Source organism: Tympanuchus pallidicinctus, unplaced genomic scaffold, assembly GCF_026119805.1.
Source record: "Tympanuchus pallidicinctus isolate F22 unplaced genomic scaffold, pur_lepc_1.0 scaffold30, whole genome shotgun sequence".
In the NCBI taxonomy this organism is placed as follows: Eukaryota; Metazoa; Chordata; class Aves; order Galliformes; family Phasianidae; genus Tympanuchus; species Tympanuchus pallidicinctus.
The window spans coordinates 1,446,398-1,463,878 of record NW_026294748.1 but is presented as its reverse complement, the minus strand read 5'-3'; the positions used below and the strand labels follow the sequence as shown (position 1 = coordinate 1,463,878).

At 50.1% G+C, this 17,481-nt stretch overlaps 1 protein-coding gene across 1 annotated transcript in view; it reads left to right on the top strand.

Moving 5' to 3' along the window:
• The window catches only part of APOC3 (apolipoprotein C3), a 298,571-nt gene that overhangs the window by 34,383 nt on the left and 246,707 nt on the right, over nt 1-17,481 (top strand). The window lies entirely within an intron of this gene.

Sequence of the window (17,481 nt, the reverse complement as noted above, 5' to 3'; positions counted from 1 at the left end):
GGAACACTGGGGAGGTGGCACTGAGGGATGCGATCAGTGGGCAGTATTGGTAGGGGGACGATTGGACTGGATGATCCTAGAGGTCTTTCCCAACCTCAGTGATTCTATGACCCACCATTACTCCCCTCAGCGCGTCCCTTTGTTCCCTGTGCAGGGACCATGGATCTGATAAAAAACAATTTATTCAGTGCAACTGTGCCCACCGCTTTGAACACCACGATGCTCACAGGGAAAGGACATCTCCTCACCTACACCCTGAATAAAGAGATCCTTCCTGGGATGCAACCAAGTTGCACGTAACAGACTGACCCCTTCCACATGGCAGTAGCTACGAATTTGCAGTATGGTCCTCTGCTACACTTCTAAAAATTGCAGTTATGCATGTTCTGCATGCACCAAAGGCTCAGGTTGAGGACCAGAATCCCTGCCATCCTTGCAGGCATGGGGCAGCTGTCCCTGTCCTCTGCGAGGCTCCATCTATACAGCACTGGGTGCATTTGGGGGTGATTATTTTTCTACGAGACATTGATTAGCAATGTTTGAAACATGACAATGTGCCAATAGTTCCCTTGTTATATGACAGATAACTGCATGGATGCAGGGCTAACGCTGCACTTTCTCCTTATTATTCACTAATGCTCACAAAACATCTGACAGTTGGCTGAGCTCTTCGGGGCACTTCCCTGGCCCCGGCTGCTTTCAAGGTAACGATCCATTTGTGGTAGTGGGGTGAGGCCCATTTCAGGTTACCTTGCAGTGTGTAGGATCTCAACTTGCATCTCCTCCACTATCGACAGCAAACCCTGCAAGTTGTGCTCAGCTGGCCGTGCACATCCTCGCACCTTCAGTGGGACTATGCACACCTCTCCTTAGCAAAAGGGTTGCAACTGCATCTTTATGACCTCTTCCAAGCTAAGCCACTCTACAAGTTCATGAAACCGGAGCACCCTGGGAGCAATTCACTGCTCATGGGTTCACTGCACCGCATCTCAAGGACGCACAGCATTCACCAGGCTCATCCAATTTCACCCTACCAGCGCCTATCTCCCTTTCAGATTGCTGTCATGCAGTGGGGATTCAAACAGTGACATCTGTGCCAGGGAGTGGCTGTGTGCCCCCCAACAGCAGGAGGGAGCTGCAGACCCCCAAATCCCCACACACTGCTGCACGGAGCAGCCTGGCTGCCCGCTTGGCCTCGGCTACTGGCAGCGCACAGAGCCCTTCAGTGCCTCTTTGTTGGTTTTAAACAATGGCCGTGGCCGGTTCTATTTTCACTTCCTCTCCCCCGCTTTCCCCTCCTGTACAGGGCTGGGGCTTTTTTTTTTTTCTTTTTTTTTTTTTTTTTTTTTTAAATCAATGGGCTCAGATAGCATCGTACTCAAAGTGACCTTTCAAATACCAGCCAGAGACAGGTCACCACAAATTGTGCTCTCCACCCCCGCAGAACATGAAAGCCTTTTCAATTCTGTCTGAAGGGCTGGGGAAGAGCGTGGCTGTGCTTCGAGGACATCCACTTGGAGCCTCGTCCTGGCATTAGCAATAAATGGTGGCTTCCTGCCCTGAGAGGCAGAGCTGCCCTGATGTGACTGTCAGTGTGATCTGCTGCATCCGGATTTTTGGCCACCCTATTTTTGTCCTTTGAACAGCAGCCACAAGACAAAGCTGAAATACTGACGTCTGAAAGCCAGCGGGGCTGCCTGCAAAAAGGCAGTGTAACCTGGATAGGGGTCTGCATGGCGTGCATCCCACCAAACCTGCCAATAGGGAACAAAATCTCTGGAATGGAGCAGCCTAGCAGCAGGCAGGTATGCACAGCACAAACCAGCAGCTCTGCTCCTTTTCCACGTGTAACACAGCATTGCACCACGTGTTCCCCAAAACAGTAGCTTTTAATGCTGCACGCCCTCTGTTTCCAAGTTGGAAACAAGGAGAAGCCACTCTCCCAGACCTGACAGCACTTAAAGCAGAAGCAATTTTAATGGCACTCTCCGGGTATGACCAGGCCAAGAGTTCTGCTATAGGTCAAGGAGCAGGAGCTGCTCTGCTGGAAGAGCCAGCGTGCTTGGCGTCATGTGCAGTGGTGGTGGGTGAACAGCAACAGCAGACGCAGGGGTTCTGAGCAAGGCAGGGCCCTGGGGATTGCTTTTCATAATAGAAATGAAGATCTGGTTGTGTACAAAGGCAGAACCAAGTAAGAGCCAATTTCCTCTGGCAGAACCAGACGAAGGGCAGGCATGGGGTCAGGGCATGGGGTGGGGGTTGCACGCTGTGTTTGTGCAGCTGGATGAGCAGAGCAGAGCAGGGCCAGCAGCCAGGGGCTCCTCCCAGGGCAGGGAGCTGCTGGCAGCACGGGGCAGGGCAGCACGGGCCCCATCCAAATGCACAGAGGCACTCAGCACAGCACCAAGCCACTTTACAGCATCTCCCACTGCGGCACCACGGGCAGCTGGTATTAAACAAACCCAGCCACAAACGTGTTCTTTAACAAATGTTCAAATACTGCTTTGCTAGGACGTTTTCATTAGGAAGAAATATTTCAGAGAGTGCCGTTTGCCATTAGCGTCGTGCTGACTTTTGTTTTCTGTGCTGTGCAAAGCACGAGGGGTGGGCACGTGCCATGAAGCTGTACGTGTCCCCATCCATTGCAGGGGGTTGGACTAGGGGATCTCCAAGGGTCCCTTACAAATCCAACCATTCTGTAACCCTATGAAAGGGGCTGGGGTCTCCACGGCGACACTTGGTGCATCCATGGGGTCTTTGGTCACCATAAACCTCTGAAATGAACAACGTTTCCAAACAGAATCAGTAACACTTATCCTGCTGTCAGTTTGTTTGCGACCACTTCCAGCGAGCGCACAAAAGGCTAGAACACTGCTCTCACCAATACCTCAGTCCTTCTGTAGGCTCTCAATGCAGTATCAAGCCAGCTCGTAATGAGTGCTCCTAAATTAATCCACTGCCCAGCAAAGAGATGTAAACTGCCCAGTGGAAAAAGTGTAGGGCTGTATTGATGCCATTTGGAAAAAGCTGTTTGTGCTCTGCAGTCAGCATCCTGCTCTTATCCTGGTGAAAGAAATCTATTTTCAACTCTGCCTGGGGTGACTTTTTTCTGTTTTCCCCAAAAGAAACATGCTCAGTCTAGCAGTTTTACTGGAAGTTAAGGATTTCCTTGCATTCTTGTATGCAAAGCTTAAATGAGTAGCTTACTAATTATTTATTTGATCATTTATGCTTATAATATTTGGAAGCAGTTCTCAATTTTGTCTGATTTTCTCATTATTGAGAATTATTCAGCAAGTCACCATGTCCCTACCCAGAAATCAATGGCTTTGATCACACGCCTTTGCAACTGTTCAATGTTTACTATTTAAGCTGTATTAAATTACAATTGGCTTCAAAGGTCAGGGTCTTATCTTGGCTTATTTGCCGGGAGAATTGAGGAATCACACATTTAAACCCAAGACTTGTCCGACTTGTTACCAGCTAGCTACTGATAAAGAAAGCAAACACTTGAAAGATAGCGGAGGGGAAGGGAAGTCTGGGCTTGGCAGGACCTTCAGCTCACACCTTATCTGCTGGGCCAGCAGGACTCCTCTCCCAAGGCAACACACCTCATTGGCACACAGCATTGAGCATGAAATACTCCATTTTGGGATCCAGCCACAGCTGAGATGGATTTGTGCCTCGGCGCTCCACACCCTGGGGCCACTCTGCCCATAAATCAAAAAGGAGGTGAAAAATCCCCAAGGTCAGATCTGAAGCAGCAGCACTGTGAGCCAGCAGAGCTCCGGACATTTTTTCCTATTCCAAAGCCTCAGGGCTGTGTACAAAGTGCTACAGCACACAAAAAGCGTTTAAAAGAACAAAAAAGCAGCCTTGATTCTGGCTCTCATTGCAACCCAATGCCGTCCTCTCCTGTTGCTGGGCTGGAATCCTGGCCACCCTGCACATTTCCAATGGATGTACACGGCCCTTGCATCCCTCGCAGGGCAGTGAATCACTGCGGGCCACTGAGCAGGACTGAACTTCTACCTTTGTTTTCCCACACACTTCCAACTTTTGTTTGATTTTGCTCCCAGTGCTGCATGCGATGCTTTTGTGGGCAGAAGTGCTTTTGCTTTCCACAAGAGATCCTTCACAGCACTGATTTCGACTGAATGTTGGAGGAAACAAATTCCTTTCTCTCGGGTATTGTGTTAAAAATACCTTCACCTCTGCAAGGAGAAACTGCCTATCCCTCGCTGGTGTCTCTCTTTTAGACCCATAGTGGTGGTAGTTAAAAGGAACAAAAGTGCGAGTACAAATTGAAGGGACACTGCTGCAAGCGAGCTAAATATAAGTGCCCCAAGAGCAGCATTTCCCAGTGCAGGAGTTGTTTGCTGCTCGCTTTCTCCTCCCCCTCTAACAAAAGACCTCTTTCAAAAGCCTCTTTAAAAGTTCCAATGAGCACTTGGTCAAAGGGGACAAGATGAGGACTGTGACATACAATTTCTTTTCTCCTCCGCGGCTAAAAAAAGACACATTCCACTGACCACATTTACCAACGCTGCTACACCATCTTAATGAGGCTTAATGTAGGACGGACAGCCCCAAAATCACATTGAGCCAACAAATGAGAGACATGATTAGCAAACTCCATAAACTTGAGCGATTTTAAGCACTTCTGACCGGGCATTTTATTCCAGCACAAGATGTATCCGGGAGTTCTATTATGCTTGTCAGCCAAAGCCAGGGCTGCAGAGGAAGAGTTAAGTGATGCCCAGTGACACTTGCTGTAATCAGATTTTCACATTGTTTGAATAGATACAGTTCCTGAGCTCTCCAGCTGTCCTGCCTCGTAAGCAAACACATCTCACTAATGCAGGAGGATGCAGCTTTGGCTCTGCACCCAACATGTGCACCAACCCAGCAGTACCCCAAGGACAGAGAAAGCTGTTCCCCCCCTCCAGCTCTGCTCCATCATCCACCATCGATTTCAGCAGGGATAGTGCAAAAAAGCAGCAGTTCAGAGCCAGGACATGTTCTTCCTGATGCAGCCAAGAGCTCTTGCTACCAGACAGAAAAAAGATGCATGGGTTGGTAAGTGGTGAGGGCGGGCGTAGCTTTCCCTGAGCACCGGTCTCAGAGGGATCTGCTTCCCAGCCACTTGTCTGAAGGCAACCATTTGCAAAAAGGCTCTGTCTAAAATCCGTAAGCCTTTAGTTAGTGATTTCTCCGTCCTCTCTCCTAGACAAAGAGTTACTGGAAAAGAGTATTTACCAATCACGCAGCTTTGCTCCCCAACACACAGTGGCACAAAGCAAACCTGGGGCGATTTGGGGAAAAAAAATCATGCATGGCGCGTGGGAGCAAAGCATATCCCAAGAAAAAAAGGAGCTCTGGTCATAGAAACAGGACGGAGCTGCAGACACAGCGCGGCGGGGAAGGAGGAGGTGATGTTTCCCAACAGCTCAGCGGGAAGCTGAGAACCAGCACTGCGATCGAAGCCATCGCTGAGTCACCAGGCAGGCACCTCTGTCTCACTGAAGCAGCTCAAAGGGAACAATGAGCAGCGCTCGGTGCCCGCTGCGATGCGCGGCGTTGCCAAGGGCCCCGGTGAGAGCTCTGCACAGGCGCAAGTGGCGGGTGGATGTCAGGATGGGGGCACGCGTGAGGATCCACGAGGAGCTGGCAATGCATCCCTGCTGTTGATGCAATAAAGTACATAAGCCCTTATTTTTCTTAATTATTCCTGATATTTCACCTGTCATGTTGTCAGCTTCCTCTGAGAGCAACGATAAATAGCGCTTCTCATCTCACATCCTTAGGGAAAGCTTGCTATTTATTCCTGTGATGGGCAAGACATCATGACTAATTAGGAAAAATGGTCACCCCTTTGCACCCAAGCAGGAGCGTGTCATCTGTCTCCTTTCTCAGGGAGACAGGCAGTTTTTCTCCATGGACATCCAACAGCTGCTCCAAAGGCATTTGTTAGCAGCACCCTGGGAGTGGGAAGGGATGGGGAAAGGATTCCTTGTCCCCTGGGAAATCAACATTTCAAGGCTTGAATATGGGAGACCGTGATCCCAACAGATAACTTGATTTTTCCTGTGAGATCAGTGGTGAGGTACTGGCACAGGTTGCCCAGAGAGGCGGTGGTGCCCCGTCCCTGCAGACAGCCAAGGTCAGGCTGGACGGGGCTGTGAGCACTGCTGAGCTGTGGGTGTCCCTGTGCGCTGCAGGGAGCGGCACCAGGCAGCCTTCATCTCCCTTCCAACTGAAACTATTCTCTGATTCAATGATGCTTAAAAGCTGCATTAAATAGGAGCACTCCTCCCATCTCCAAGCCCAGGATGCCCTCACACCCCCCCCCGCAGAGCCCACAGTAAGCAGGGGTACAATTCTCTCCTCCCCCTCCCTTGCCACCATGCACACTCTGATTATAACAAAGTAATCAAGATCAGTGCTGGAGAGGACAACTCATTTGGGATCTGCAAATACTTCAGATTAAAAGTAAGCAAAATTAATTTAGAAGTTGCTATGACCACAGAAGAGAACAACAGTTGCTGCAACTCTTAGATCTACGCTCAGCAGCAGAAGGCAGACAACCATCCTCCCTTTCCTGCTCCCTCCCATCCAGAACCAGCCTTGGATTCCAATTCCTGCAGATGATTCGTGCGCAGCGGGGCCAAATCCTCCTGCAGATGTGAGGCTCATCTGCACAGCATCCACGCGGCCATGGGTGCACATCCCTGAGACAGAACACCGTGCTGCAAAGCAGTGGGGTGTTGTTGGAGTCTGCTCCCACTGACATGCAATCAGGGCTGGGCAGAGCAGGAAGTCTTTCTGTTGGGAAAACTAATGAGGACAAAACTCCTATTGTCACTGTCATGTCAGAGAGCATCGCCTCGGATTTTTGCAATCTATCGCATGCTGTCATGTTGGGTGAAAGTTATTTGTTTGCAAATTCTACCTCTGGGCGCCAGCCCGTTCTAAATAAGCTGTCAGACTTAACCAAGGCAGCTAACAAAATAAAAGAGGTGCAAAGCGGGGGATGGATGGCGGTTGGGAGAGAAGGGGAGGGGAACCTCCTAATAAATGGATGCAAAAAAAAAAAGAGAAAAAACATTCTCAGTTGGTGAATCTTATAACTTAGAGGACAGAACCACACACAAAGTATGCAGTGCAGCTACCTGAGCTCGTCACTGGCAGATGAGCAAGCCTGGAGTAGCACTCCAACCCCGCACACGAACTGGTGCACAAGCAACACTTGATTAACTGGGAAAGTGCCAGGCACCGTTATGGGGGCGAAACGGGGCGTAGCGAGCCGCCTGCGTCACTGACTCATTTATCCAGGATTTATCTTGGATAACGTGCCAAGGCTGCCAGCTCTGCCTCTATTCCCACCCGTTCTGCTCTGGGCTCATGGCCATGGAGCGCTCCACTGCTGAGCAGAGCAGGAATGAGCGGCTTCTGCCCGCTCCAGGAGCAGAAAGCAGAGAAAAGCGGTGCTACAACCGCACGTCACCGCTGTCGCTTTTGCCATTCCAAAAGCAAGTGGAGCTGTGCTGCTCCAGCTCCTGTTTGCTCTGCATGGGAGCCTGCCATTGCGTAATGGGCACACGGGGTCCCCCACTCAGATGCCTGGCAGTCCAGCAGCTCTGTTACGTGGCAACAGCCTTCAGCTTCGGTCCAAAAGACCCCTACTTGCAGACGGCTCTGCAAGCCCTGGGCACCCATCCAGGCCAAACCTCCTGCCTTCCAACCTCCATCGGATGCCATCGCACGTCCTCCTCCTTATTCTCACCAGGATTTCAGGCGCAGCACTGCTTCCCATATGCCACCAGCATTCCCCATTCATAAAACCCCGCTCCAAAGTCACAGCTCCATAGACACAAAGTTGATAGGAAGAGTCGGGCACCAAGCTCTGCCTGCCAAGTACCGGAATCCACAAACCCTGCAGTACCAGGAAGAAAATATCAAAACAGCCTCTCCTGGTCAGAAGGGTGTCCACACTGGATCTGTCAGACTTAGGAGCAAGCTGGGCCAACAGGTGCACGGTCCTTACTGCAGGATCACACCCCTACCTTCCATTTCTCAGCATCCAAATGGCTGTTTGTCACGTTCAGCACTGTACGTCTGACCAACACTCAGAACAAAGCTCCCAGAGGCAGCAGAAGCTGTTTCTTCCTTAGGGAAAAAATAAAAAGCAATACAAGGGACCTGAGCATCCTGCATCCACACACACTTGTCAGCTCACAGGCTGAAACAATTCCTGCCTGCAGATACAGTTTCTTACAGGAACCAGGTAAATTAAATTAAAGCTATTTACCCCTTATTTACAGGCTTACAAATAAATCTCAGGAAGCATTTTGCTGCAAGAGGCAAGGGGAGGAGGAGAGGAAAAAAAGCATTTTCTGGGCCAAATATAGTAAACAAGGCCACAAACCTGCTCATGATTACTTATTAGCTAAGGGAAAAGGGAGCTGGGAGCTGGTATGGTTGGAATAACGCTACACGGAGCAGAGGAGCACAGCATTTCTTTCTCATTTGCAGGTAACAAGAAAGAAAAAAGTAAAATGTTCTTTTTATGTAAGGAAAGAGCTCTCTTGAGCCTGCATCTTCCGCCCATATTCACACTGCTGCCTTCATTTTAACTGAGTGCTATGGGTCAATAGGAGCCCTTTCAAGCTCTAACTGCATGATCTGCCTGGCCTGTAATGGGAAGGCAGTGGGTTTTGTTTGATTTGCTTTGTTGTTTTGTTGTGTTTTTTTGTTGTTGGTTTTTTTTATTTTGTTTTGTTTTGTTTAAGTGGCTGATTGAGTTCTCTGTGCTTTGTTTGGTGTGTGTTGCACAACGCAGCAAAGTGCATTAGTAAGGAAAATCGATAGGCAGAAAGTTGCAGGGCAGCCCAAACACTGAGCTGAGGGGTGGGGGTCTGAAAGGAGGTCGCCATGGGGTGGGTGTGGCAGCCTTGGAGACAGCAGGGATGGACCCCATTGCGCCCCAAGTCATGCATGAGCAGATGGTGCATCTCTGGTGCATGGCTTTGGCACATGGATGCGTTGTGCATCGTTCCAGGTCTGATATCTGCACTTCTGGCATCCCCTGCAGCCCCCAAGAGCCCTGCTTTGAGGTTTGTACTCGTTTCCCCTCCGTTAACACAGGCAGAAAATAAAGGAGAAAAGCTTTAAAAACTCAGATATCGTGCACAGGTTCACAGTGAGATGGCTTTTCTTTCCAGACCCACGCTGACACTGACGTTCAGCAGACACGAGGCAGCCAGCCCGTGCAAACACCAGACTGAGATCTGTGCTGCACTGCCAGTCTCTTTGGTACAGAGGCACAAAGACCAACACAGCTACATCTACAGCCAGGACATTAAAGCACATACCCAGAGCATGAAGTAATGAGATTTAAGCCGTGCATACAAACCCAAAGCTTGTAAATGATTAGCCCTCCTCTAACAAAGCCCTGATTCGCTGGTGATGCATTAACCAGCCGCCAACGGACTCCAGCCAGCTCCTGGCTCTTGCATTGCTACGTTTCCCAGGAAATCAGAGATTAAAAGTTGTTCTAAAGCCACTGCTCACAGCCTTCACCTAAAGGACAGGGCAGCAGGTGACCCCATGGTGACCCACTGAGCTGTTATCTGAGGCATGCTTATGAACACAACATTTTCCTCTCTTCCAGATATATTGTCCAGCGTCAGAGCTGGACCTGGCCGTGCTGGAGGCTCAGTCTGCAGAGCTCACCCTGCTGTAACTCAGCAACCTCTCCTCCCCCATTGCACGCAGATAACAGCACCCTGTGCCACACCTCCCCCCAGCACCTGAGTGCAGCACATAGGCAAAGTGCATCTGGACCCAACAGCTGCAGAAAAAAAAAAATCAAGCAAGAAATTCCCCAAAAGCTCAGCCCTTTCTCTGCTTTGTTTTTGTCAGTAGAGTGAACTCAGCTAAACGAGTCGATTGCACTCATTCTGTACTGGGCTGCTCGCCGTGCCCTCCTTCCCTTTGAACATTTTTCTCTTCTGAAAGAGGAGTGGGGCTCATTTATAAAAACATTTTTAGCTCTCTGTGCTGCAGTCCCAGATTTCTACTTTTGCCTTGTCCCACTGACACAGGTGTCTGAGAACAGTCCGCATTCGATAGCAGCATCAGCAGCACATAGGCAGCAGGTGCCCACCTCAGCTTTGCTGCAGTGTACCAAGCTTTCCTCCAGCTGGGGCAGAAAGGAGAAGCAGAGGGAGCAGACAGGCAGCTCCTCATCCCATAGCATGAAGCCCGTCGGTACAACACACTTGGCACCCGCCGCTAGCCCGGATGAGCTCAGCACATTCAGTCGCACTGAAGAGCTTGTTAAGCAATCCCCAGCTTTTCTGCTGACTTCCCCTACAGCTCTGCTAGACGGAGGCAGTGCTGGCTCCCATCCCAAAACTCCGGCGTCACTCTTGGCTCCAAGTCCATCACCCAGCATTTGCTCATTGGCGCATCGCAGCCGCCGGGTAGGGCAGGCATGGCTGAGTGAATCCTGCTGCCCTGAGAGCACCTGCCAGCGTTCAGATCCCCTCCCACTACAACAGGGAAAGGCAGCAGCCCGGAGCATCTGTACCCTGCGGTGGGAGGATTAAACCCATGCACCACCTCAAAGGGATTTCCAGCAGGAATACACAGAAAGGAGAAATTCACGTTTATAGAGGAGGGGCAGCGGGGCTGAAGCTGTCCCTGCATCACTGCCCCTTGGTGTGATGCAGTGTGCCAGACTCTGCTGCACGAGGTGCTGCACAGAAGGGGCTGATGAAGAGGTTGTAATCCAAGCTTAAGGACAAACAGCTGCTGATTCAACAACAGATGGGAAGGAGGGAGAAGGGGACAGATTTCTTTCCCCTCCCCCTCTTCCCCCCCCCCTCTTTTTTTTTTTCTTTTTTTTTTTTTTAATATATTCCCATTCCCAATGCAGAAGAAAGACAACCCTTACCCCCCTTCCCCTCCCCCCCTCCCCCCCCCGAACAAACACTTGAAAGCAGATAAAGGTTTTAATTTGCACAGATGTTAGGGAATGGAGCCTTTCCAACAAAACGTTATGGACTATTGGGAAAATATTTACTTAAAACTCTTCCTACCTCTTCCCCAAATATCTGAGAAAGGTCAGAGATCCCCAAATCCGCGACAATTCTCCCAGGCAGAGGTAAGAATCTGTTCTGACAAACACATTCTGCCCCAAGGAGCCCAGCTCCTCCAGCCCTTAGCCCTCATCTTTCAGGAGATTTTAACTTCCCAAAGAGCACAGGAGGCTTTCCTCCTTCTCAGATCTGCTCATCTGTAGTAAACATCAGCACTGCAGCATGAGAAGGGGCTCCAGCTCTGCGAGAGGTGAGGATCCTTGGGATGGAAGTCAGGTAGCACTCCTCTCCCCAACCCCCTGCTTGGTGGGAAGGAGAGAAGCTTTTCCCTTTTTGCTTTAACAAGAAAGGAGGAGAGTAAAGTCAGCATTAATTTTAGTTTTGTTTTTCCCCCCCCGTTCTTTCTTTCTTTCTTTTTTTTTTTTTTTTTGGAACAAGAGACCTCCTGTGCAAATGAACGCTGTGATGAAGTATGCAAGACAGGCTTCCCTTTGGAAATGGGAGATTAAAGTACAGGGATCACTGGAACACATGCAGAAAGCAAGGCTGCTGCTTCTTCCCCAATTATTGTGCACTCTCTGCTCTATTTTGTTGACCTCGCACATTTCAATCAGGTTTCAGCACACTCTGCCTTCACCTGCTATGAATCAAAACCTGGAGGGCTCAGATCTCGCTGCAAAGGAACCCTTTGATAAGCTTGTTACGGATGCTAGGCAGCTCTGGGTTGGTAGGGTGCTTTTGCAGAACACCATTGCAAATTTATGTCGCCACCCAAAAAAAAAAAAAAAAAAAGAGTTGCAGGATTACTGGGCACCATTCAAGTAAGGGAGCTGAAGCTCAGCTTCATTTGCTCCAGCAACAAAGGAGCAGGGACAGGAGGACTTCCCAGCAGCAGCCGGACCGTTGTGAATAGCTGCTTGAGACTGATCTAGGAATCAAAACATGGAGAAAGTGGGGCACCCCAGGGAAGGTTAAAGCCAGAAACATATGGGATTTCCACCACATTTGGGTTGTCAAGCAGCCAAGGATCTCTTTTGCTGCTGTTTGCTTTTAAGGGCTTTAAAGAAACATTCATCCATATGTAGGGCATTTAGGAAGGCAGCATGGAGCGTGCCTGGAATGGTGGGTGAGGAGGAGCACTTTGGCACCCGCACCCTGAGCACAGGCAGCCCTGCCCTAAAGGCCACAATGGCACAAGGGCTGCCATCCTGCACACAGCACACTGAGATCCTCCTGCCCTCCCAGACCTGACAGATTCTGCACTTAGCAATTGCAAGCATAAAGCCAGGAGGAGTTATAAATAGCCAGAGTGCAGCCTAATTATAGCCACGGGTTGCAGGGCATTTAGACAAGCAGCATCCCCAGGCTTGGGCACTTGGACAGACTGTCCACCTCTGACACATGTCATGGGTGAAGTCCTTTCATTTCTCACCAGCACGACAGAACGGATCCTCCAGCTCGGACATTACTGCTGCTGTACCAAAGCAGGATGCCAACACGAGGCTGAAGAAGTGCAAGCACACACAAGGCAGAGAAAGAACAAGTAATTTGAAAAATTATGCTTGTCATGAGAGATCTTGCAGAAGACAGAAAAAACGCTTCTTATGTGGGAAGAGGCTGGAGATGCTGAAGGCAGCAGACCTGGGCTCTGCCCATGTTTGGTGCAGGCAGGGGGCTGGGATGCAGGATGCTGCTCAGTGCTTGGCAAGGGCTGCCCTCCCTCCTGTCACCTGTCCTTCTAGCTGGGAGATTTTTGCAGAGCCTTTCCTGTTCTGCATCACAGGCAGGCAGCAGGGCTGGAAGGTCCCACTCTGCTCCTTCTCTACCTCCAAGAGCAGGGGCACAGCTTTGTACCCAGTGCTTGCCCAGCACAATCCCTGCCTTCTTCTGTCAAGTGTTCTGGGAAGCACTCATGTTAAGCACCAAGTAGGAGTCACTTCGCTGATAACACAGGAGCTTTTGACCCAACAAGAGATGTGCTATGTTCCCATATCTGCTCTATATTCAGATAGCATCCTGATCCACAGCAATTCAAAGCAGACCATCCTGAGTCTTGCTGCAGCACAGCTCCGTAACCAGCAGCCACCTTCTCTGCTGCTTTCCATCTTTGCACAAAAACCTCCTTGACTTTTCAGGCTGCCTCACCTCAGGATCTCTGCACACTGCCATACTCAGCAGCAGCACATGGAAGCAATGCAACACACACTGCCATGTGCAGCTTGCTGTTCAGCCCTCCATGAAACAGGGTGCCTCGCTGGCCCCCCCCTCCCACCTTCACAACCCTTCTCTACGGCACAGATTTATTTTTCTGATGAAACACAAAGCTGGATCTTACATTTTTACACGAATGTTGGCTGACGGACTTGATCCATAGCACTGAGGAAATTCAGACCCTCTGGCATTTGGTGAAATAACACAGCACATGCAAACTCTGCTCCATAATTGGAACCATTTGTTAGTGCAGCTCTGTGCAGAGGCACACGGGCACCAGGAATGTTTTCCTTCTCCCCAGGTTCGTTTCATGGAGCTCCAGCATCGGAGTCTGGAAGAATTTAGCCGAGTTCATGACCCCCAAAGCCAAGCAAACCCAGTGGTTCAGGAATGTGCGTGCACTGCACCAATCCATGCCTGGCAAGACCCGCACCTTTCGACCCTTTGTTCAAAGAACAACTGAATTCTTTATTTAGCTGCATCACATTCCCTGCTCAGAGCAGCGAGCTATCCCTAGGCTGGCTTGGAGCAGCTAGTGAGCTGCTAACAAGCCTCAGTGCTGGGCACAGAACGGTGTTCGATGGGTCAAGCTCACAGCCAACATTGTGCGCATGGAAACAGAAAGATTGGCAGCATCCTCCCAGCAGAGCTCCCAGTTGCTCCGTGCCCGTGACCCACGGCAGCTCCTTGGGGCCCAACACCAGCAGGTGTCCCCTCATCTCCTGCAGCCCCCAGCACTCTCAGCAATCCAATCCCACGGGCAGCACAGGGCTATTTTCTGCTACACGAGGCATCACAAACCTGGCAGGCATCCCCGGATCGTATGGTCTGACCTGCTGGAGTAGGAAGGCTACAAGCATCGCACTTGCTCTCTGCAATATGGAGCCCACACATACAAACACAAATATTTAGATAAACGGTGGCTGTATTCCAAGCACAGGATTCCCTCTCCAGCCACACCATCACTCCGAGTGCGGGGCCACCACCCCCTCCTATGGCATTTTTGGGAGCGGGGTGCAGCCCAATGGAGGCTGAGCAGGCAGCTCCCTGCAACACCCCCCGGTGCTGGGAGTGAAAACACAAACAAAGCAAAAGGTTGTTCAGCTTCTCAGCCTCCGAGACCATATGGAGCTGAGACATGATTGCATTATTTCTACTGTACTGCAGCAGAACGGAACAGAAAGCTGTAATAAACTACTCGCAGCGTGTCCCTTAGCACAGCGCACAGAGCAAAAAATAACCAGCTAAACAGAAGCGTGCTGAAGGAAGCCGTGTTCCTGGAGGTGAGCTGCAAAGCAAAGGCTCAGGGGCTCTGAGTCACACAGATTTCACAAGGTTAGGTGATGAAATTTCTGCACGCTTTCTTCTCCTCACTCCCTCCCCTTTTGGGATAATTAGATTTGTGCCCAGCCAGTTATGGAGTAGGATGGTTTTTCAGTATGGGCAGGCATGGTAAAGCTATTTGTAAGAGAGCACAAAGCAAATTTGTATGGGATTGGTGTAAGGAGGGGGTGCTGGCAGGTCCAGGTAGAGCTAATGGGTGCTGTTGGCATGGGCCAGAGCTAGCACAATTTCTCTTTGTGCCTTGTGTGTTTAAGCAGCTGAAGAAGCAAGAGCAGAACCGTGCAACCACTGTGATTTCCTGCTGCCTACTGCCCTAATGTGGAGAACCCACATCAAATGGATAATTCCCTCAACCCTTCAGCTCTTGCCCCTGCTGAGTGGGCAGTATCACACTACAGAAGCAGTGACAATCTTGAGACATACAGAGACAATTCTTCCCAGCTTCGATATGACTTTCCTTCAGCCACAAATGCTGATGCCAAAGTGCCAGAATGAATCTCAAGCTCGCAGATTCCCTCACATGATACAGCTTTACACTCATCTTTTCCCATTCTCTCCACTACAAGGCATTCAGACTGGGAGAAATGGCATTGCCAATGCCAGTCAGAGGAAGGGATGCCTCAGTAAATGGTTTGCAGGAGCCAGCTGACAATTCCAAGTCCTCCTCCGAGAAAGCAAGCTGCTTGCAAACAGATTTGCAAGGAGTGAGGGGGGAGAAAAAAATCTGTTAAATTACTCATTCTGGAGACATTTAAAACAGAGAAGTAAAGGATTCCTCAACACTCTGCAACACAGTGCAAAGATCCTCCAATATTTCTTCTGAAACTGCAGCAGAACTGCAAGGACAACATTGCTGATCTCAGTCCCATTGCAGGGCTCACCCAACCCAACCACCCAAGGTTGGGATCAGCTGCAGTAAAAATGGCCACATATCCATGTTGTCCTCCATCATGCACTTCAAGACCTAACAAACCATGGAAGTTTGCTGCAGGCCTCTAGGATATTGGGAAATATCCTCTTCATAGAGTCATAGAATGGCCTGGGTTGAAAAGGATCACAATGCTCATCCAGTTCCAACCCCCTGCTGTGTGCAGGTCGCCAACCAGCAGCCCAGGCTGCCCAGAGCCACATCCAGCCTGGCCTTGAATGCCTGCAGGGATGGGGCATCCACAGCCTCCTTGGGCAACCTGTGCCAGTGCCTCACCACCCTCTGAGTGAAAAACTTCCTCCTGATATCCAACCTAAACCTCCCCTGTCTCAGTTTAAAACCATCCCCCCTTGTCCTCTCACTGTCCACTCTCATAAACAGCCATTCCCCCTCCTGTTTATACGCTCCCTCTTGGAAAGAGTGGTGGGGCACTGGCACAGGCTGCTCAGGTAAGTGGTGGAGTCACCATCATGGAGATGTGGCACTTGGGTACATGGTTAGTGGGCATGGAAAGGTGTTGGCCATGATGAACTTCATGGTCTTTTCCAACCTTAGTGAGTTTGTGGGCTATACCACGAGGGATGGAGGAACCATCCCTGTCCTCACTCCCCAGCTGCTGTTAGCAGCTCTGTGCCCAGGGAGCAGGCGCAGGGCTGCGGCAGTGCTCCGAGTCCTTGGCCAACCTTCGCAGTGCCCCAGCCAAGCAATTGCAGCTGGCGCCTCTCGTCCCCAGCATGGGAGTTTATGAGGCTGTGGCCCACATCAGAGTTATTGTGCTGTGTTAAATTTATTGGTGCTATCTCACCTCATTAAATACTTAAATAGACCTGACAAGACAGAAAAATGGGACTTTAGGAAGAAAAAAAAAAAAAAAAAAAAACGAACAGGAAGCTGGTGTTCAGATGGCTTGAGTCACCTTTAACACAACAAGCTGCACGTTGGGAAAGGACAGGGCGCAGGAGTGAGCTGGGAGAGGTTTTACAGCATGGTGCTCAGCACCCAGAAAGCCCCATCCCTACAGGAAAGACTGCAGCATCCGGTACTTAAAGCCCATTTCCAGAAAAGCACTCATTTCCACTGAAATATTTGCACGAGGAAGGAGAGGATGAAAGACAAGCAGGACCATGTCACCAGTGGCATTGGCCTTGTGCATGCTGAGCTTTCCTCTCCACACAGCACTCAGCCCCTGCACTCTGCAGCCCTGCCAGGCAGCTCCTGGAGAATTTCGGGGCAGATTATTTAAAGACTCCATTTGTTCTGTGCTCTTAACCTTCAGTGCAATTACCTGCCTGCTTTACTCCAGAGCCGTTTCCCTGCTTCGCTGGCCAGAGCTGGGGGGCTGGGAGCACCCTGCAGTGTGCTGGGAACCTGCAGTCCTTCCCTCTGTGCTCCCAGCAGACACCACACTTAATTTTGATTTAGTGGGACAGCAACGGTATAAAGGCTGCAGGAGACCATTACCCTGTGACAATGTTCTGTTCCACTGTTATTGCTTCATTAATTAAGTACCAATTGACTATTAATTGCAGGAGGTATTTATTATGGGAGAGAATCAGTTACCAAGTAGTAAAAGGTCAATAAGAGGTCCAGCCCGTCGGCAGGTATTTATCCAGAGAGATGCCCTCCAAAACATCTGCACCTACAGGAAGATTGTGCTCACATTCAACCCTGGTGCTTTCCGAGCGCTCAGCCCTTCTGCAATCACACCTTTACAGAAATGCAGACCTCTGGATGAAAGGGGCAACGCGTTGACCTGCCACTGTTTTGCTGCTTTGGGACTATTATACACACGAAAGGAAACACCACCACTGACAGGAGTGACGGATCTCTCCCCCTCCTCCTCCTCCATTTCTCTCCTGTTGGTACACCTGAATTTAGCCAACAAGGATTTCT